Source organism: Camellia sinensis, chromosome 1 (assembly GCF_055761805.1).
Source record: "Camellia sinensis isolate YWXY chromosome 1, ASM5576180v1, whole genome shotgun sequence".
Classification (NCBI taxonomy): domain Eukaryota; kingdom Viridiplantae; phylum Streptophyta; class Magnoliopsida; order Ericales; family Theaceae; genus Camellia; species Camellia sinensis.
This window is the reverse complement of record NC_138961.1, coordinates 240,145,220-240,168,411: the sequence shown is the minus strand read 5'-3', so window position 1 is coordinate 240,168,411 and position 23,192 is coordinate 240,145,220. Positions and strand designations below refer to the sequence as shown.

The 23,192-nt window shown below is 44.8% G+C and overlaps 1 long non-coding RNA gene across 1 annotated transcript; it reads right to left on the bottom strand.

Moving 5' to 3' along the window:
• Positions 1-2,853: 2,853 nt before the first annotated feature.
• Positions 2,854-5,543, bottom strand: LOC145804723 (uncharacterized). The gene is made up of 3 exons (XR_014347065.1): positions 5,047-5,543; positions 4,070-4,122; positions 2,854-3,305 (listed from the first exon to the last, which is right to left on the bottom strand). It is a non-coding gene; the product is annotated as an uncharacterized LOC145804723 (long non-coding RNA).
• Positions 5,544-23,192: the final 17,649 nt, after the last annotated feature.

Sequence of the window (23,192 nt, the reverse complement as noted above, 5' to 3'; positions counted from 1 at the left end):
TCTTACCAACCTCATACCAGCACAAGGAGACCTACACTTCCTCACATACAAAGCCTCATAAGGAGTTACTCCCAAACTAGAATGATAACTATTATTATACGCATACTCCATGAGCGGCAAATAATCATCCCAATTACCTCTCCACTCCAAAGCATAAGCCCTCAACATATCCTCAAGGATTTGAATAGTCCTCTCCGATACCCCATCTATCTAAGGGTGATAAGCTGAACTAAAATTTAACCAAGTACCAATAGCTGACTGTAACGCACCCCAAAACTTAGACACAAAACGAGGGTCCCGATCTGACACTATTGACACAGGTGCACCATGCAATCTAACAATCTCCTTCACATACAACTGTGCAAATTGAGCTAGAGAATAGGTCATCCATACTGCAATAAAATGTGCTGACTTGGTTAATCTATCAACAACTACCCAAACTGCATCGTGATTACTACTAGTACGAGGTAAACCACACACAAAGTCCATGGTATCATGATCCCACTTCCACTCTGGTATAGGCAAGGGTTGTAGTTTCCCCGCAGGTTTCTAATATTCTACTTTAACTTGTTGACACACCAAACACTGAGCCACAAATTCTACAATATCTCCCTTTATACCATTCCACCAAAAATGTTCATAAAGATCCCGATACATCTTAGTACTTCAAAGATGAATGCTATAACTATAACTAGAACTATGTGCCTCTACCATAATCTCCTTCCTCAAATCACCACCAGCAAGAACACAAATTCAGCCACGGAATCTAAGCAACCCATCATCACTAACCACAAAGTCTATATGCTTACCCTCTGCCATCTCTCCTTTAATACGCTCACACTGGGGGTCAATCTCCGGTGCTATACGAATCCGTTCTCTAAAGGTCAGCTGAACTTTCAATTGACTACAATAAGCCCTATCACCAGGCGTAACAACCTCAAGCCTCAAACATCTCATGTCTTTCACCAAACAACTCTCAATAGACAAAGCAGCTACATCTTCGACTACTACTTTCCTACTCAAGGCATCTACCACCACATTTGCCTTTCCCAGATGATACAAAATATTCACATCGTAATCTTTTAATAACTCATGCCATATATATATATATATATATATATTTTGCCTCAAATTTAATTCCTTCTGTGTGAAAATATACTTCAAACTCTTATGATCAATGTAAATCTCACATGACTCCCCGTAAATAATGTCGCCAAATCTTAAGAGCGAAAATCATTGCTACTAACTCCAAGTCGTGCGTAGGATAATTTCTCTCATGTACTTTCCACTATCATGATGCATAAGCAATCACCTTCCTATGCTGTATGAGCACACATCCTAAACCCTATCATGAAACATCACTATAAATCACAAAACCACCACCATCAGTAGATAAGGCAAGGATTGGAGCTGATGTTAACCTCTGTTTAAGCTCTTTGAAGTTACACTCACAATCATCATTCCACTCAAACTTTACCCCTTTCCTAGTGAGATTGGTAAGTAGCAAGCAATACAAAAGAATCCTTCCACAAACTGTTTGTAATATCCAGCAAACCCTAGAAAGCTACGTACCTCTATCACAGAAGTAGGTCGTGGCCAATCAACGATTTTCTACCACCTTTGTGCTATCCAGAAATACCCCATCTTTACTTACCACATGACCCAAAAATGATACAATGCTCAACCAAAATTCACACTTCTTAAATTTTGCATACAGTCTCTTCTCCCTAAGGATCTAAAATACTACCCTCAAATGCTGCTCATGCTCCTCCTTACTCCTCGAATAAATTAGGATGTCATCAATAAACACTACCACAAATTTATCCAGTTGGGGTTTAAATACTCTGTTCATTAAATCCATGAATGTGGCTGGTGCATTTGTGAGACCAAAAGGCATTACCAAGAACTCATAATGCCCATAACGGGTTCTAAAAGCTGTCTTGGGAATATCTTCATCCCTTACTTTCAACTAGTGATAGCCTAACCTCAAGTTAATCTTAGAGAATACCTAAGCTCCCTGAAATCGGTCCAACAGATCATCAATGTGTGGCAAAGGATACCTATTCTTCACTATGACTTTGTTCAGTTCTCTATAATCAATACACAATCTCATAGACCCATCATTCTTCTTCACAAACAACACAAGTGCTCTCCAAGGTGAAACACTAGGCCTAATAAAACCTTTCTCTAACAACTTCTATAACTAAGTTTGAAACTCCCTCAACTCCAATGGTGCCATTATATAGGGGACTTTAGAAATAAGTGTTGTGTTGGGACCAAGTTAATGAAAAATTCTACCTCGCGATCTAGAGGAAGTCCAGGTAGATCCTTTGGAAATACATCAACACAATCACTCACTATAGGCAACTCCTCTAACTTCTATTCTGACAGTTCAATACTCACCACACAAGCTAAATAATCATTACACCCTTTACTTAACATTCGATTAGCCTAAAAGGAAGAAGTAAAACAGATAGAAGACCCTTTCCTATCCCCCTGGAAGAAAAACTCAAGTTATCCCAGGATAGCAAAAACTACCCTCTTTCTAAAACAATCAATAGATGCATGATGCTTCGTCAACAAATCCATCTCCAAAATCACATCAAAATCCTTCATCTCTAAAGAAATCAAATCCACCAGAACAATCCTACCATCCAAGTTTACCTCACAAGATCTACATACATCTCCTAACACTACTATTTCTCCTAATGGAGTACACACGGTAATACAAACATCAAAGGCTCACAAAGAATCAAAAATCCGTGTAAATATCTAGGTACCAACGCTTAACCTTCAAAATGAAATCAAGAACGATTCAACACAAGCTTAAACAAAACTAACTTAACCAAACACTACTAAGTACTATAGGGACTCGGACCTCGTCTAAATGATGAAATGCAAGGTATGTAACTTGATAAATCTATAGCTCTGATACCACAATTGTCACACCCCAAATCCGGGCATGACCGGCCGTGGCCCACAGGGACTTAGCCCAAGGCACACGTAAGCCTAAACACGAATCCAATCACATTGAACAACTGAACAATAGTCCAATAATAAATAACCAAAACTCAATCCAGACATGCCACAATTTTGAACGGCAAAATCAACCGTAATCAAAAGCCATCCAAACTTATGGGATATAAACAACCCACATATCAAAAATAATCCTAAATGAACTTCGATAAGAATAAATATAAATATGCACAAACTTAACATAACACTCTAAACTAAAGGAATGCCCTAGAGGTCCATGCAATTGAGTCCCCGCTATGCCATGAGTCCACTCTAAGTCCTTCTAACACCTGGAAGTGATAAAAACTAAGTCAGCTGATAGCTCAGTGAGTAGCAACATGGATAGTAAATACAGTTTTGAAAACAGGGTTCAATTCCAAAATAAGATATATATCACAGAAACTAGATTGGCATACAGTTTGGTAAATACAATCTGTTTCAAAAAGAAGGTTCCACAGCTCAACACTTAAAATACTCATGTCTCGCAAGAACATGATAAACGACATTTTTCACTTAAAATAGATTATAACATGAACACCAATACTTTTCTGGGTACCAAGAAAAACAAATAATCTGCCACACATTTCTCAGGCTATAAGCCCCGTTGGATCCAATACCGAACTAAGAGTCATCCTCAGGGTGGCACCTGGGCCTTTTCTCAAAGACGATCCGATTGAAGGTCACCTAGTTGTTTTTAAAGGTCTGTTCCTTACAATCGTTGAGCACTAGAGTCATCACGGCCTAACCCGGATCTGTTCCCTAGTGGCCAGAGTCACCACACACAGTGGAATAATTTCCCTGGACTAAATACACACATGGTCCCAATAATCAATATACATCAGTTTCGCAAAACATGGTAGTTCATCATTATAAACATGCGACCAAAACAAATAGTTTACAGTATGCCAAGTTCACACATGTTTCAGAAATAATTTGATTCAATTGATAATATAATAATTTATCAAAACAGTTTTATCATGAAACAACAATTTAATTTTCCAACAGTTCAGGGTAGGGGAACATTTATAAAAATACGTAGCATGAAACTACTCACCTGAAACGCAATAATATAATCCTCGAATAGAGTATGAAAGTCCAACTAGTGCCCTGAACCAAGTATAAAAACTACACGTCACTACAAATTTAAAAATATTAAAGAATACGAACTAAGTAACCCCAAACTAAAGCGCACTAACACGGCTCAACCCAACTCACCGTTACTCCTAAATATTACCTAAGTTCATGTTCTTCAAGGTCTAAAATCACCCAAGACATAGGTTCCGATCGAAACTTAACTAAAAATAACGTTAAGATGAAACAGTGTTTTAAACAAGTTTTCCCAATCTATTCGCTAACTTTGAAAATTACAAAACCCACTCCACGCTATTCGAAAAATTCCAATAACCTCCAGATATGATCTAATATATCCTAAGTTTCAAACCCAATTGGTTTCACTTGATTTGCTTATCAAAATAATTTTTCTACAATTTATTATATCCAAACAGGTTGTTTTCTGCAGCACTTTAAAGAAATTGACGGTTCTCTTAATATACACGAGCAATCAATGCAAGGCCAAAAACGTACGAAACTAGACTCATAACCGGTTCTAATGACACTAATTTGATAATTTTTGGATTTATACCCAAAGAGAACAACACTCCCGAATTTACTGTTTCGGACTGGTTTCCTGGACAGATTTGAATACCTCAATTTATATGGATTTCGACTCCCAAAAATTATGAAAAAATTCAGATATGCAATTCAATGTGTAGTTGATCTACTGTAAAAATTTCAGATTAAAATTCATCCATTTGATATGGTTTCTTGATTTTTAAAATTTGTGACTTTGTACAGAATTTTTGGACTGAAAATTACACCCAATCTTTACACATAAATTTAGCTCCTCAAGTTTCTTAATAGGATATCTATATACACAATACATAAACCTACAACCTCTCCATCAATGAACAAAATAATTATAGAATAAGGATGAAGAACAAAAAGAAGAGAAGAAAACCAAGGAGGGCTAACCTTTGATGATCACACACAACACAACACACCCAAAAGTTCTTTGATTGCAACATCTTCTTCTTTTTTTTCCTTCTCTCTAACCCTCTCCCGTGGCTGCTGTTGTTGCCCTATGTGGTGAACAAATAATAGAGTAGGGTTTGTGTTTATTTTATTTTATACTAGTGGTGGGCACACATAGGTCAAATAAATAGATAAATATACAAAACACATGTATAAGGTACATGCAACTCAAATGGTAGGAGTCTTATATATTAACCTTGTGGTCTAGAGTTCAAGTCACACCCTCCTCTCTCTCTCTATATATATATATATTTTTTATAATAAATCTTGCCTCTAAATTAAATGCTTTCACCACAAATTTATTTTAAGTTTAAAATTAATTAAAACATCCTCCAATAATATTTAATTTGCACCTTAGAATTCACCACAAAAATATTTGAGATTGTAATATTATTATTTAATTATTTACTTAATTTTTATATTCGGGTTCTCACACTCTACCTCGGCCATGTCATGCTTCATACTCATGCGCCTAGCCGGGCAAACACGCGGAGGACCGGGCTAGGCGGCATCTCGGCAAAGCCTAGCCCGGGCACCTCCTTTGGTTGGCCTACCTGCCGGTCAATCAACTACCTCGGCTGACCGCGCCTTTCCGGGCGCCGGTCTCTCAGTCTGTCTGGCTTCGACCATCCTCGGACCGAGCACCCTGGTCTGACCGGTCACTTCCTGGCCGAGCAGTTTCTGTACGGTCCGGGGTGGCACACACTCAGTCCCAACTCTGCCCGGCCCAAGTTCTGGTAGCCCATTTCCGGGCGGATAGTTGATCAGCTCGGCCCCATACACCGTTGGGCCCTCAACCTGCTCGGCCGTCACCTCGGCCCAACTCCAGATCATAAATTACCCTCTCAATTGCCCCTTAATTCCGTCCACGAAAACGTGACTGGGATTACTCACTTCGACCGAGATGACGCTTCCCCGGTCATGTTCCTCGGCTTACAGCCTTTTCGTCGAAAGTAGCTCGGTTGGCTCTTCGTCTCTTCATCCCGTCGCTTCAATCCTGACGTAGCCATAAATGGGGACACGTGGCGAGCTCCCATTGGTCATCGAGAAGCCAACCCGCCATTCTTGTCAGATTTTGAATTTGGGCGGTCTCTTTCGCCTATACATACCCGCCCCCCATCGTTCCATTTCTTCCTACTGCTGCCTCCATTTCTGACGATTCTAAAGCTCAAGCTCGACTGCCATTCTTCGTGATTGTGGGATTAGGCCCTGCCCTTTTCTGGTAAGTCATTCTACCTTTATTCTGTTGCCATTTTCTTTTATATTACACACTTTAGGGCACAGAAACGTAGCTTTTAGGGTTTAGACCATAGAAAACGTCCCAAACCTCCCACTGTTCTTGGTGTTCTTCGTCTTCCTGAAGAACGCTGAAGAACTGGGGTGAACCGGGCTCTGGGCCTTCTTTTGATCCAAAAACCAACCAAACCGGGCAAACAACATGTTTGTTTCAACCATGGCAAAAGCCGAGATAACAAAAGGACTTGGTCGCTCATCCGGCCTAACATCTGGTCTGCTTGGGCGACCGGGCTCCTTAGATAGGGTAGACAACCGGGGTGGTTTGGCACTTTTAATGACCGAGCTAAAATCCAGCTCCTTTTGCGCGACCGCGCTCACACTTAAACTTGCCATCCTTTTCCTGCAGAGTCCAAGGGGACCATTGTCGTTCCTGAGTCTCTCAGAACCGAGCAGCAACCAATTACCACAGTGCCAAACCACTCAACCGGGCTATACCAAGCCGGCCAGAAATGGGGAAATTCCGCTTCCTAGTGGATACTCCGGCTGCGCTGGCTGCTTTCAGGGAGGAGTACGGCGTCCCGGCCGATGTCCATCTGGATCTCGCAGAAGAGGAGACCACACCTTGGGGTAGGGAGGAGTGCCCCTTCACCGTGCTGTCCATTGTCGAGGGGGGCCTCCGTTTCCCGCTCAACCCTCTTATAACCGAGTTCCTCCGCCGCACCGGGCTGGCACCCACACAGGTGTCCACCAACACTTATAGAATAATCAACGGCGTTCACGAATTGAACAATCGGCTAGGCATCAACTTCGGTCTAGCCGAGATACTGAGGCAATACACGATGGGCCACACCGGTGATGGCCTAGCTTACTATTTGAAAATAAGACCGGGCAAGGAAAAAATCATAACCGGCACCCCGGATAAAGACATGCACGACGACGATTTTTTCTGGGTGTCCGGCAACTACGAAACAGCCGAGGTACCGGGCTGGTTTATAAACAAAAGCTTCGGTTCTTCATGTAAGCCGCTCACCTTGCTCGGTTGGTCTAACTCTTTACTCTGCAACTAACCGGTTTTCCTGTTTCCTTTGCAGCAATCCAAGCCTTACAAGCCAACTACCAATTTCCAAACGTCGAGGCAATTCGGACCGTGCTTCGGTATCCCCACCGAGATTGCAATGACTTACTCGGTTACACCCCGACTTACAGATATTCTGCTCCGCGCCGGAGTAGAGTAACTGACTTCCTCAGAGTTTCTTCGCCACCTCCAGACCCTACCCTTCCGAACGTTCCTCTCATCCGCCTGACCGAGGAGCAAGAGATGGCCAAACGCAGCAGAATCAAGAATCTTCTCACTGCCACCCCCGCCGAGCTGCCAAGCGTTGTAACCCGGTCGCCAGCCGCCGGTCAATCCAGTAGCGCTGTGGTCGCCCTCGCCTCTCCATCCGCCGGGCAATCCAACCGAGAACCCTCTGCAAGGCGCGCCGGGAAGAGAGCTCGGGCAGACCCGTCCGCCGAGCTAGTCACCGAGCTTACCACTGAGCACCCAACAGACGCGCCCGCCCCAGTGCCGGCCTGGCGCCCACATTTGAAGCACCGGGGTCAAGATATCCCGGCAACGGCTTCGATCAAGGCTGACAAAGAGCATCTGCTCACCTTCGATCTGTCCAAAGCCCTGCTACTACCGTGCGACGTGGTCGGCAGCGACCACGTTCCTGACACTCGGTTAGTCAAATCGTCAGTGAAGTCCATGGCTAGGGTAAGTCGACGTTTTTCTGAAAATTTCACAAGTGTTTGCCCGGTTCCGTTTCTAATCAACTTTTCTTTTTGCAGGCCATTCAAAAACAACATCTGGTTTTGGAGCGCATCCACCGGCTCAGGCAGAAAGCCAACGACATGGCCAGCCAGGTCGAGAGCCTTCAAGCCGAGCTCGGCCGGGCTAAGGCTTCACTTGAGATGGCCAACACTGATAATAACAAGCTGCTCGGTCAACTGGATGCAGCCGAGAAAAAACAAAGCGAGCTCCAGACCGAGGTGGATACCTTGAAGAAGTCGGAGAAGAAAGCTTGCCGGGCTGCCAACAACGCGGGTTTCAACGAGGCCGAGAAGAATTACAAGAAGCAAGTCTTTGCAACACAAGACATATACTTCAAGGCTGGCTGGAAATCCGCTTGCGAACAGCTCGGCCAGGGCTCTGACACCGACGTTTTTGCCAACCCTCCCAAAGCTTCACTACCGGTCTACCTCGTGCCATATGCCAACGATGTTTTCAGCGCTTTACAGGCTGAGGCCGAGGAGGGACTTGAAGATGGGGACGGGGAGACAGACTCTGAGGAAGAAGAGGCCGAGGTGCAAGAGCAGCCCGACAATGAGGATCCCGGTGCCCAAGATACCGGTCCAACCATTGACCTTGAAGCCGGCGAGGACGAATTCACACATCTATCCCCTCTAGTTTAATTTTCTTCTTTTTTGTATTTTTGCTTTCAACACTCTGATGTAACCGGGCTTGGTCCCCACCTTTTGTAATGAATTTCTTATCAATGAAAATTTCAAATTTTTGCCAAGTGTTTGCACGGCTGTAATCAGTTCTGTCTTCAGCAAGACATCTCGGTATAACTCATAGCTTGAACACTTTGTCGACCGGAATACATAACACGGTCGAAGCACTTCAGCAGAACAAGACAAATACATGAACTGAAATAACCACCTCGGTTGTAACACAATCGGACAAATCAACACTTCCAACCGGAGTATAACATCTCGGTTGGGCATCCTATGTTGGACAAAACACCAACTCTTCCAACCGGAGTGCATCATCTCGGTTGGGGATCCGAAGTTGGACAAAACACCAACTCGTCCAACCGGAGTACATCGTCTCGGTTGGGAATCCGAAGTTAGACAAAACACTAACTCTTCCAACCGGAGTACATCATCTCGGTTGGGGATCCGAAGTTGGACAAAACACCAACTCTTCCAACCGGAGTACATCATCTCGGTTGGGGATCCGAAGTTGGACAAAACACCAACTCTTCCAACCGGAGTACATCATCTCGGTTGGGAATCCGAAGTTGGGCTAAACACCAACTCTTCCAACCGGAGTACATCATCTCGGTTGGGAATCCGAAGTTGGACAAAACACCAACTCTTCCAACCGGAGTACATCATCTCGGTTGGGAATCCGAAGTTGGACAAAACACCAACTCTTCCAACCGGAGCACATTATCTCGGTTTTAAACATTAAAAGAACAATCCAAGTGCTAGTGCTAGGCGAAATTACTTCTGTAAATTGACAACAAGAATTACATTCTGCTTTGCAAGCCAAAAAATTTCTTTACAAAAAGAGGAAAGTAAAAGCTTAAAAATAATACAGTTTCAAGTTGGCCGCATTCCATGGCCGGGGTATGGCTCTTCCCTCTAGATCCTCCAAGTGGTAAGCCCCCTTGCCAGCCAGACCAGTGATCTTGTAGGGTCCTTCCCAATTTGCCCCTAGTTTGCCTTCTCCTGGCACCAGGGTGTTGCCCATAATCTTCCTCAAAACCCAATCTCCAACTTTGAACGGTCTGGGGTGCACTGTCTTGTTGTACTTTTTGGAGAGCTCTTGTTGGTAGGTGGCCACATGGATAAGGGCTTTCTCCCGGCGCTCTTCCGCTAGGTCGAGCTCCAAGGCAATAGCCTCGGCATTTAGCTCGGGCTCGAAACTTTCGCTTCTAAGGGTGGGCATTCCAACTTCCAAAGGTATGACCGCCTCCATGCCATAAGCCAAAGCAAATGGAGTTTCCCCGGTCGAACGTCGCGGGGTTGTTCGGTACGCCCAAAGGACGCTAGGTAATTCTTCAGCCCATTTGCCCTTAGCCTTTTCCAGCCGTTTCTTCAACCCATCTAGTATAGTCTTGTTTGATGCTTCGGCTTGACCGTTGGACTGCGGATAGGCCGGGGTGGAGTTGTAGAATTCTATCTTCAAATCTTCACAAAATCCTCTGAATAGGCGACCGTCAAACTGGGTGCCGTTGTTAGAGATCAAAATCTTGGGGACGCCAAACCGCGTGACAACGTTCTGCCAGACAAATCGCTTCACGTCTTTCTCTTTGATGGTTGCCAAGGGCTCAGCTTCAACCCACTTTGTGAAGTAATCTGTGGCCGCGATGAAGAATTTCCGGTTGCCCGGTGCTGTTGGCAGTGGTCCCACTATATCTAGCCCCCACATGGCGAAAGGCCAAGGACTGGTGAGGGGAAGAAGTTCCCTAGCAGGCTGGTGGATCTGATGGGCGAATTTCTGGCATTTTTCGCACTTGCGGACATACTTTTGTGCGTCGGCCTGCATGCATGGCCACCAGTATCCCTGCGAAATAGCTCGGTATGCCAAAGACCTGCCCCCAATGTGGCTGCCACAAATGCCTTCGTGAATTTCAAATAAGAAGGCATCCACACTATTCGGGTGCACGCACTTGAGATAAGGACCGGTGAAGGACTTCTTATACAACGCGCCTGATGGAGAGAGCCAAAACCGCTCTGACTTCACCCGGATTTTGTGTGCTAGTTTCTTGTCCGTTGGAAGAGTCCGGTCTTTGAGGAACAAGATCAAGGGGTCCATCCATGAAGGGCCTAGCTCGGCGCAGAGTACATCCGGCTGCCCGGTGTTTTCAATGCTCGGCTGCGGAAGAAAGTCAATCAACAGGGGGTGTGGAGTCGTGCTATCTACCATGGAAGCGAGGCCGGCGAGTTCATCAGCTCGGCTGTTTTCTTCCCGGCCAATCCGTTGGACTCTGATTGCCTCAAACTGCTTGATATGGTCCCTGACCAGAGCTTGGTACTTCGCCATCCTATCGTCCTTCGCTTCATAAATCCTCGAAACTTGGTTAACCACAAGCTGGGAATCACTGTATACCAGGAGCTCGGCAGCCTTCATTTGAATTGCGCTCTTGAGCCCGGCGAGAAGCGCCTCGTACTCAGCCTCGTTGTTAGACGCCGAGAAGCCAAGTGTGATAGAATGCTCAATGGTTAGGCCATCCGGGGATATAAGAACAATACCTAGGCCGGCACCATGGCGGTTGGACGCTCCATCAACAAAAAGCTTCCACATGTCCCCCACAAAAAGCTTCCAGCAGTCAGATGGGTCCTGAGAGTGGCGAAGGGCAATGGGATCACAACTGCTCGGCTGTGCGGTGTCAAGTTTGGTGTTGACCGGTTCAAATTTAGTGCCCCTTGGTGATTCGACACCGGACTCAGCAAGTATGTCTGTAATGCTCAAGTCCGTAGGCGAATCATCAGGTTGCGGTGTGAAGCCGGCCGCAGGTTCTGAGCTGTCTGGAACCATTCCTTCCCCCCTTGATGATTCGGCACCGGACTCAGCAAGTTGGTTCAGAATGCCCAAGTCCGTAGGCGAATCATCAAGTTCTGAGCTGTGTGGAACCATTCCTTCCCCCCTTGGTGATGCGGTACCGGACAGAGTGGATGGGTTGGTGATACACAACTCCGTTATCGCATCGCCGGGTGGTATTACCGTGCAAACTGAGGGAACTTCGATGGTGCGCGCTAACTCCGCGGCGCTACCTTCTTCAGCTGGTTGTTCCTCGGTTGGCATTGTGTGCGTCTCATCATCTGCCTCGGCAATGTCGACCGGGCATACCGGATGAGTGCCAGGTGAGAACTCGGCAACAAAATCGGCCAAGGTTTGGGCTTTGATTGTGGTGCGCGGCTGGAACTTCACATCGAACTGTCCCAACTCGACCGCCCATTTTAAAATTCGGCCTGAAAAGTCTGCGCACTCAAACAAGGCCTTGAGGGGAAACTCGGTCAGTACGACGATGGTATGGGCATGAAAATAATGTGCCAATTTCCTCGAAGCCATCATCAGTGCCAACGCAAGCTTTTCCAGCGGCAAGTACCTCGTCTCAGCCGGCAGCAAGGTCTTACTTACATAAAAAATTGGGAGGTGCTTGATTCCTTCAGCTCGGACTAACACCGCACTTACTGCGTGCTGGGAGACGGCAAGGTAAAGGAAGAGTTCCTCACCGGGCTCTGGTGTAACCAACAGCGGCGGAGAAGACAAATAATCCTTGAGCTCGGCCAAAGCTCGGTCACACTCGTCATCCCATGAGAATTTTGACTTCAATGCTTGAAAGAAAGGGCGGCAGCGATCTGATGACCGGCTTATAAATCGATTAAGCGCGGCGGCCATCCCGGCCAGATGCTGCACGTCCTTAGCCGAGCGGGGCTGCTTCAACTCTTGCACGGCTCTAATCTGAGTAGGGTCTGCTTCGATGCCTCGGTTCGTGACTAAGAATCCCAAAAATTTCCCGGATCCCACACCAAAGGCACACTTCGAGGCGTTCAAGCGCAGCTTGTGCTTCTTCAGAATGGCGAACATCTCGGTTAAGTCGGACAAATGGTTTGCCTCATGTCGGCTCTTTACCACCATATCATCGATGTAAGCCTCCATTGTCCGACCGAGCAAAGGAGCAAACATTTTGGTCACTATCCTCTGAAAGGTTGCCCCGGCGTTTTTCAAACCAAAGGGCATAACTCGATAGCAGAAGAGTACCCTTGGAGTCGTGAAAGAGGTGATCTCTTGGTCAGGCCCATGCATGGCAATCTGGTGATAGCCGCGGTACGCATCCAAGAAACTGAGCCGATTGTGTCCAGCCGTCAAATCCACTAGCTGGTCAATGCGCGGCAAAGGGAAGCTGTCTTTTGGACAAGCTCGGTTGACTGTCTTGTAGTCGACACAAACTCGCCACTTTCCATTCTTCTTAGGCACCACTACCGTGTTGGAAATCCACCGAGGGTAGTGCACTTCCTGTATTGCTCGTGCCTCAAGCAAGTTCTTTACCTCCTCTGCTACTACCTCGGCGTGATGCAGCGCCGATCTCCTTGTTCGCTGGATGACCGGCTTTGCTCCAGGGAAGACGTTGAGGTGATGGCAGATAAAGCTTGGGTCAAGGCCAGGCATGTCGTAGGGCGACCATGCAAAGACTTCAATATTCGCCATCAAAAACTTAATCATCTCGGTTCTCTCCATGGCCGAGAGACTTGAACCGAGCAAGAAGAATCTGTCCGGCTGTTCGGCATCAATTCGCACCTCGACCAATTCTTCAACAGCCTTGTCTTCGGCTTTGGTGCCAACATCATCCAAGACACTCCGGTCCTCCGGTCCCTCGATCATTTGAACGAATCCTTTGGCAGCCCGGCTCCCGTTGACCGCCACGAAGCATTGCTTGGACATGACCTGATCACCCCAAATCTCCTCGATTGCCCCCATAGCCGAGGGGAATCTCATCACCTGGTGGTAGGTCGATGCTACGGCTTGCATGGCGTGAAGCCATCCTCTTCCAAGGATAAGGTTGTACGTTGAAGGCACTTGTAGCACCCAAAACTCCACTTGCTTGACCACGGATCCCGCTTTGACCGGCAGGATAATCTTTCCCAATGGCCACTCCGGCTGCGAGTTAAATCCAACGAGTGGCGAAGTGGCCGGAGCCAAGTCTGTCTCACGGAGTTTGAGCTGTTTGAACGCATCATAATACATGATCTCGACCGAGCTTCCCTGATCGATCAAGATCCGTCTTACATCAAATTCTTTGACGCGTAGTGTTACTACAAGAGCATCGTTGTGCGGCGTCTGGATACGCTCTAAATCCCCTGAGGTGAAACTAATCACGTCTTTCTCTTCTGTCTTCTCTCTTTTGATGGCAGGCTGTACTGACAAAACTTCCCTCATATGCTCTGCCTTCTTGATCATGCCCCGGAGTTCGCAAACACGCTCCGGTTCCACGATGCCGTAGATGACATTAATTACTCCTTGTGGTGGTGCATCTCGGTCATCCTGTCCCCTGGGATCGACCGGAACCTGATTCGGTTTCACGCCGCCATCAATGTAAAGGTCCAGATGCCCGGCCGCAACCAGTTCTTCCAAGTGTTGTCGCAAAGGCAAACAATCCTCAGTCCGGTGGCCCCTCTCCCGGTGAAACGTACAACGATACCGCGGATTGTAGCCCTTTTGTCCATCGCCCAACTTAGCAGGAAACTGGACATACTCCTCGTCTCGGATTTCACTAAGTATGCGATAGATTGGAATCTTGAAGACCGTGGTTATGCCAGTCCTCGCCTTCATTCTTCTGTTTGCGTCCTCAACGTCATCTCGGGGGTAATCATCCCGGTCATTCTGACGTCCTCTACCCTGGTTTTTACGATTTGAACCTCGGTCTGATTCCTCTGCTCGGTCATTTGTGCGGCTGGACTCTTGCCCAACTGCGTGCACTTTGCCTGCTGTCTTCTTGTCTGTTCCGACCGGACTGGCTTTCACGGTAGAAGCCGTCGCGTCATCCTCTACACGGATGTGCTCATTGATGCGCTGCATGAGCTGGCCCATGGAGGTCGGCTGGTGCATGGTAAGCGAGTCCCGCAGTCTATGTCCGACCGGGAGACCGCGCTTATACTGCGTGATAGCAAGGTTGACCGGACAGTCTAAGATCTCGTTGAAGGTTTCCCAATACCTTGAATTGTACGCCTTCAGTGTGTCGCACGGTTCCATCTTGACACTTAGCAAGTGATCGACTTCCTTTGGTGTTTTTGTGTTGGTTTTGAAGCGCGTAACAAACGCCTCGGCCAACTGATGCCACCTTTGTATGCTCCCTTCCGGCAACCTCTCGAACCACTTTAAGCCCAGCTCGCCTAAACTTGACGGGAAGATTAGGCACATAAGTCCGTCATTGCGCCGATGTCCGGCCATAACCTGTCGGAAGTGGCTCACATGCATGTACGGATCGGTTTTTCCGTCGTAAAGTGTGAACTTGGGCTGGTGGAAGCCTGCCGGAAGCGGTGTTATTTCTATTTCCAGGGAAAAAGGAGTGGCACTCAGTCTAGCCAAGTCCATATCTTCAAAGAGTGGCACTGCTTGGCGGGGCGGAGGCATTCCGACCTCCTCACTGGCGTCAACCCCGTAGGACAGCCGCTGGAAAGCTGGTATTCTCTGAGCTTCGCGCCGGCGAGCACGCTCCTTTAATACCGCCCGTAGATCCTCTGACTGAGCAGAATAAGAGTATCTCGACGTCGTCGCCGGACGTGAGGGTTTGTAGGTGCTGTCTTGCGCGCTAGACTTTTCTGCACGCACGTCGGAATCACCAACCTGGTAACTTCTGGTGATAGATATGGACTGAGTATGTCGTTGACTCTGTCCGCCTGAACGGCGGGATGGGGTGCGCTCACTGTGGTCACCCACTCCAGCCACACCCTTCCCTTTGACATGCCGCTTGAGATCTTCCATCTCTGCCGCCATTCGCCTGATGACAGCATCTTGATCCCTCAACTTGCTTTCCAGTCGCCTGGCGTGTGAGTCTCTCCGCCGGTGACCGTCTGGACTCCGTGAATGACCATGACTCCTTCCGCGCTTATCCCGCGCGTCCCCTGACTGTCCTCCAGTGGGCGTCCCCAAGTCAGCCATTGGATGGACGGCAGGAGGTCCCTCTCTCCTTCGGGTATACTCCGGGGTGGCTCCGTCGATGGCGGACAACGGGAACTCGTCGTTGTTCGCCATGGACGGCGATCAGATGAACCTGGAAGACAAGGTTTTGTCTAAAACGTTCCCACAGACGGCGCCAATTGTACGGGGAGCAAATATTCCGGCGTGCCCGTATTCCTTTCTTCCGAGCTCCGTCGATATCCGATCACCTGCGAGCAAATAACGGTGAGCTACCCGGCGGTGTGTGGCCGGAAACACCCTCCGACGGTCAAATTAGCACACACCTTAGGATGGATAGAGAGAGGGGAGAGAGTGTTTGAGTGCAAGGATTTCTTACTGAGATGTTCGTGTTGTGTTTGGGGGGCGCAGACATGCTTATATACCTTCTGAGCCCCATATCCACTCCCAGTCATCTCCTGACACGTGGCTCTGCTATCCCATCTGTCAGCATAAACCATGCCATTCACCACCTAACCTCAACTGCCTGACTTCACAGCTGGAGCTCGGCAGCCGAGCTGCTCTACCTCGGCCATGTCATGCTTCATACTCATGCGCCTAGCCGGGCAAACACGCGGAGGACCGGGCTAGGCGGCATCTCGGCAAAGCCTAGCCCGGGCACCTCCTTTGGTTGGCCTACCTGCCGGTCAATCAACTACCTCGGCTGACCGCGCCTTTCCGGGCGCCGGTCTCTCAGTCTGTCTGGCTTCGACCATCCTCGGACCGAGCACCCTGGTCTGACCGGTCACTTCCTGGCCGAGCAGTTTCTGTACGGTCCGGGGTGGCACACACTCAGTCCCAACTCTGCCCGGCCCAAGTTCTGGTAGCCCATTTCTGGGCGGATAGTTGATCAGCTCGGCCCCATACACCGTTGGGCCCTCAACCTGCTCGGCCGTCACCTCGGCCCAACTCCAGATCATAAATTACCCTCTCAGTAATGGTCTTCATGTTAACCAGCTTCCATAATTTTTAGAACAACATTATAAAAATTTCCCTCATTTAGGTCTTTCTTAACAATCTCTATTCAAACTTCCTTGTCTTTCTCATTTTACCAAACTTCTACTCAGGCCCCGTTTGCTAATTTGATTTTTTGGCTAAAGTAGCTACTGAAAAAAAAGTCAATTATCTCAATAATTCACTGTTTTCAATACAACTAAAGAAAGCCATTGTTCAGTAATTCACTGTTCAATCCAATACCTGCATAGTCTAAATGCTTCTCTACCAAGCATCTCAATTTTCTACCTTAGATCGATAGAATCTAGTCTCAAAATTGTTCCATCTTTCTTCACGTGGAAATATTTGGGCCTGTTAAGCATTTTAAAGTTTGCATCTACGGAGTTCTTGTCATATATGCTTATTGGTTTTGCTCGTGCTAACATAATACAATTACTTTTTCTCAATATAAATCTATGAAGGAATAGACAGTATTTTTTTTTTTTTTGGAGAAGGGACCGAGTATTTTGATTGTTACCCTCAATATTATTCTGAAGTGAGTAAGTAAAAGTCTCCACATTGATTACCACTCATTAGAAGACTGTGTTTGAATTTCTTTTTCTTTCTTGGGAAACAAAGCAAGCAAAAAAACAACAGCAGTAGCTGAGCTTGTTTGAGTCAGTCAACACTCAACAGTAAACATGTTTTACCAATGCCTTAAACACCATTCTTCGCAGAATTTTCTCATCATGTATAAGCATGTCATATATGAAATTCTCACTTAATTTGAATTTGTGATGTGATTTGGGTTTCCAATCCCCTCTTCCCTTATGATAATTAATATGTGATATTATGTCTTGTAATTATATTTTTACCCTTACATCTCATTATGACTCTTACATTTGTTGTAATTATATTTTTTTCTAGGGCATATTTGTTTTGCATGTGAGATGTATATCTCCCAGTAAGTTTGCCTGAAGCAAATTAATAGTGGGAAACACATATGCATGTGGAAAATGAATGGCATTTAAATATATTTATATATATTGTTGAGAAGATTACAAAAGAAGTGAAGTGTACATTTGAGGGAAGTACAGATGATGGATAAGAGTTGGATTGATTTGCCAAATAGGATGTCGAGGGAATACATTAATAGAATTGATCAATTCCTTGTATTTGCCTACACCAATAGGGATGAAAGTTCGATAATTAGTTGTCCGTGTATAAAATGTGAGAATCGATACCATCTTGTACGAGAGGGTGTACGGGAGCATCTAATTTTGAATGATTTTTTAAAAAAGTACAACCATTAGATTAATCATGGGGAATCTTACGTATCTCTGCATGGTAATCGAGAGAATGAAACATTGGCTAATTTAGACATTGGGAGCGATATGGTTGGAATGATACAAGGGGCTATGGGAAATCCACATACCGGTACAAATGTTGGGGGTAATGAACCACAGGGGCCTGATGCCCATGCATCTGAACCCCAGCTCGGTCCAAATGCAGAGACTGCAAAGTATTTCAAACTTCTTCAAGATGCACAAAGTGAATTGTATCCAAGTTATCAGAAGTTCATATCTTTGTCATTCATTGTTCGATTTCTACATTTGAAGGTCCTTAATCAGTGGACAGACAAGTCTGTTGACATGTTGCTTGAGTTATTGAATAAGGCGTTCCCATTGGGTGTGAAACTCCCGGACTCATATTATAAAGTTCAAAAGGTCACAACAGATTTGGGCTTCACGTATGAGACGTGGGATGCATGTCCCAACAGTTGCATGTTGTTTCGAAATGAGGACGCCAATCTTGATAAATGTGTCATATGTAGCAGTTCAAGATGGAAATCAAATGGTGATGGTGGTTCAAATGGTCCTCACAACGGTGGCAAACGAATAGCTGCAAAACAAATTAGGAATTTTCCTTTAAAGCCAAGGTTGCAGAGGTTGTTTATGTCATCCAAGACGGCTAAGTTAATGAGATGGCATGTAGAGAAACGAACTAATGACGGTGTCTTTAGGCATCTTGCAGACTCCCTTGCATGGAAAGATTTTGATCGCCGGAATATTAACTTTAGTAATCATTGCCGAAGTGTAAGGCTTGGCTTAGCATCTGATGGTTTTAACCCATTTAGGACGATGAACATAGTTCATAGCACTTGGCCTGTTGTACTCATTCCATACAACTTGCCGCCATGGATGTGCATGAAACAACCATTTCTAATTTTATCTTCGCTTATTGACGGCCCGAAAGGACCTGGTGACAAGATTGATGTGTATATGCAACCGTTGATTGAGGAGTTGAAAGAACTATGGAATGACGGTGTCTCCACATTTGATGCATGTAATAACCCTCACCACTGCTTACCGAATGAACACTGATTACCGTTAAACGGAACTGATTATGACTGATAATTGAACTGATTAAAGTACTGAACTGACTGATTGAAAACTGAAACTGAATTGACTAAGTGCATCTGTTTGAATTGCATTCTATCTGTTTGATTGATTATTTGATCTGTTCACGTTTTATGTTTAAACTGCTAATTGAAGGCCTTATCGGCGGCCGAACCAGGAAGTGATTGATGTTTTATGATCCTCATAATTAATGTGATTTTATAGTGTATTTATCTAAAATGTGATTTGGTATGACTAAATTAGATTAAATATTAGTGAATTGCAAGATTTGGACGTAATTACCGTTTTGCCACACTTAGTGGCCACTACTTGGACCTTCTTGAGACTTGGTTATACATTGAATCAAATATCTCTTCTCCCGTTTCTTGTTCTTGCCGACTTGAGAGAGTGAGAGGTAGAGAGAGAGACTTGAGTCCAATTTGTAGATTTGCTTGGAATTGTAAGAATTTGTAGAAGATTTGCCTACTTGAGCCTCTAGACTTGCATTCAAGGAACCTAGGTATGAATTTCATCTTTTTGATTTTGTCTTTAAGTTGATTCTTGCATGGTTCATGTCTAATTGTAGAGCTAAGTCATGAATTGGTTCATTAATGGTGAATTGAAGCTCATTTCATGCATGCATGTTTGTATTGTAGATGTTTGAGTTGTTTTCATGGCAAAAGGTTACATGCATGTTCATAATTATGTTTAAGTCCATGATTTCATCATGTTTTGAAAACAATTGGCTCCTTAGAGCATCAAATTGGAGCTTCAAAATGATTTGAATTCATGCATGTTTGCATGTTCTCCATGTTCATGAAAAATGGTTTGAAATTGAGTTTAAATTAAACATCCTTGGGCTTTGATTTCTCAAAATTGAGCTTTGAACCATGTTATCCCATGTGTTTATAAATGTTTTCCAGAAAATGGGCCCAAGAGGATTGGTTTTGAGTGCTTTGAAGCTTGGTTTTGGCTTGGAGGTGCAATCTGGAATTCCCAGATTTTGCACTTCCGCTCGAGCGGGGAAAGTGGCGCTCGAGCGTGGAATCTGAGCATCCAGTATTTTTCTGCACTGTTTTACAGTCCGCTCGAGCTGAGTATTTGACGCTCGAGCGGATATTTCACACATCCAGTACTTTTACAGTACGCTCGAGCGGGAAAGTTTACGCTCGAGCGTGTACCTTTGTTGCATGTCCGCTCGAGCTGGGAAACCTGCGCTCGAGCGGGACTCTGTTTTTCTGAAAATTCTGAAACTGTTTTCTGATCGCATCTTTGCATCCTCATCTCATCCTAGGCATGTTTAGGCCTAGTTTAAGGCATCTTGTTGAGGATATAGATGTAGAACACACCGAGGCATTAGGGGTTAAGTTATTATCTTTCCCTGCTGTGTAGCTTAGTGTGTTCAATCTGTTAACTGTGTAGGATTGGCGACTGCGGAGACACGCTCTAGCTTACTGTAGCCCAAACTCTGTGAGTAACGATTGTGTAAAGATATGTTCACAAATGATTATTTTCTGAACAACTGAACTGTACTGTTTTCTGAACTGATTACTGTTGATTGAATGAATGTATGTCCTATATTCTGAACTGTATTGTGGCATCCTTAGCACCTACTGTTTACTATTACTGTGACAGAATTCTCTATCGGTTCCCTTGTTGGAACCACCACTGTTTACTGACTGATGGCCATCATTACTGTTCGGTCTTTTAAGACCTACTGTTTACTGTACTGTTATGCTAATGGGTGTACCACATATGACTATACTGACTGAATGACTGAAATACTGTATAAATGAACTGTTTTCATACTGTAAGGACATTCATTCTTAACCTCTTTACGCATTATGTTATTCACTGGGCTTTAGCTCACTGCTCATATATATATGTAGGTGTTCAGGCACCAGACCGTGGCTAGGAGCGTCAGGGTTACTCCCGTTTTGTCAAGCCAGCCTATGTGCCTCACTGCGAGGTTCCGAGCCTATCGTGTTAAGGTTTAGCGGCGTTTTACAATTCCCCCTTATGTACTGTCTTACTGTTCTGTATAGACTGAATGTTTACTGTACTGTTATGTAGGGATTGAGTCCCTAGTCTGAATGATTGTAAATATTGTGCATACTGTTCTGTACTGTTTATGTATAAATGTATGAAAAGTTTTTTTGCATACAGACTGTCACAGCTCATTGGGCATTGTTTATTTACTGTTTTGGCTTTCGCCTGGCCCTGTACTCTGTTTTACTGTATTATTGTTCTGCAGGCCTTCGGTAATCTCGGATTACTGGCCGGTTACGGTGCTAAACCCATTGGGCCACAATGCATTAACAAATCAAATGTTTCAAATGCATGTAGCTTTACTGTGGACAATTAGTGATTTTCCTGCATATGCAAACTTGTCAAGATGGAGCACTAAAGGCGAATATGTATGTTCTTGTTGCAATAGGGAAACTACATCGTGTTGGTTGAAGCATAGTAAGAAACAATCATACTTGGGTCATCGCAGATTTTTACCTAGTGGCCATAAATTCCGAAAGGATAAAGTATCATTTGATGGTAGTCGGGAAGTCAGATTCAAACCAAAATTGTTGTCTGGAATTGAGATGCTGCTATAATTAGAATCTGAGGGTATTTTAACCCAATACAAGAGGGATGACCTTAATGAGAGGTATATGAGACAAGTAGAGAAGGAGAAAGCTAGATATTGCACCCACAGCTGGAAGAAAAAGAGTATCTTCTATGAACTACCATATTGGGAGCACAATCTAATAAGACACAACCTCGATGTGATGCATATAGAGAAGAATGTTTGTGACAATGTATTGTGGACAATATTAAGGGTTGCAGGAAAATCGAAGGATGGTGTTAATGCTCGGCGTGATTTACAAGAAATGAATATTAGAAAAGCCCTACATTTGCAGTTAAGAGGGTCAAATAAAGCTTATTTACCACTGGCACAATTCACGATGACCAAGGATGAGAAAGATTTGTTCTTGAAAGTATTGAAGGAAGTTAGAGTTCCTGACGGGTATTCATCCAATATATCGCGTTGTGTGCGCTTACATGATAGAAGTATTGGGGGTCTTAAGAGCCACGATAGTCATATTCTGATGCAACAACTAATTCCATTGGCCATTCGAAGATCGTTACCGAAGGATGTAATTGAACCTTTGATTGAATTGAGCAATTTCTTTAGAAAATTGTGTTCCAAAGTGAATCGTACGAGGGATTTGCAATATATTCAAGATCGTATCGCCGTAACACTTTGTCATCTAGAGAAAATATTTCCTTCTACTTTTTTTGATATAATGGAGCACTTGCCTATACATCTAGCTGACGAAGCATTATTGGGTGGAGCGATTCAGTTTCGATGGATGTATCCAATTGAGAGGTATCTTCTTACTTTGAAGCAATATGTGCGTAATAGAGCTCATCCAGAAGGTTCAATTGCTAAAGGATATCTTATGGAAGAATGCATGAATTTTTGTGCACAATATATCAATGATGTGGAAACCAAATCTAATCCACCCATGAGGAACTACGGTGGGGATGATAATCTGGGTCGTGCTGTTGGTGAAAGCACAAGCTTTTATCTTGATAATACTTCTTGGGTACAAACTCATCGGTATGTCTTATTCAATACGTCCGCGGTTCAACCATTCATAAAGTAAGTTATGTCACTCACTCAATATTTTATTATGTTTCATTGAATTTTGAACCAAATGTTTTTTTTTTTTTGATAAAATTTCAATCTATACAGCAAACACCTTGAAGAACTTAAGGTCAAAATGCCTCATGTTGACGATCATCAGTTTCGGCGTGAACACTTTGAAACTTTTCACATTTGGTTCAAGGAACATGTATGTATTTATCTACAGATTCTATTTACCTAAGTCGAACTACATTTTAAATTTTACAATTTTTATTTTTTAAAATAGGTTCAAACTTTGCGAAGGACTAGTGATGTCATATTTTCTAAAGAGATTATTGTATTGGCAAATGGTCCTCATAACCTGGCAAAGAGGTTCAACGGGTATATAATGAATGGGTTTCGGTATCAAGTAAAGGCCATGGAT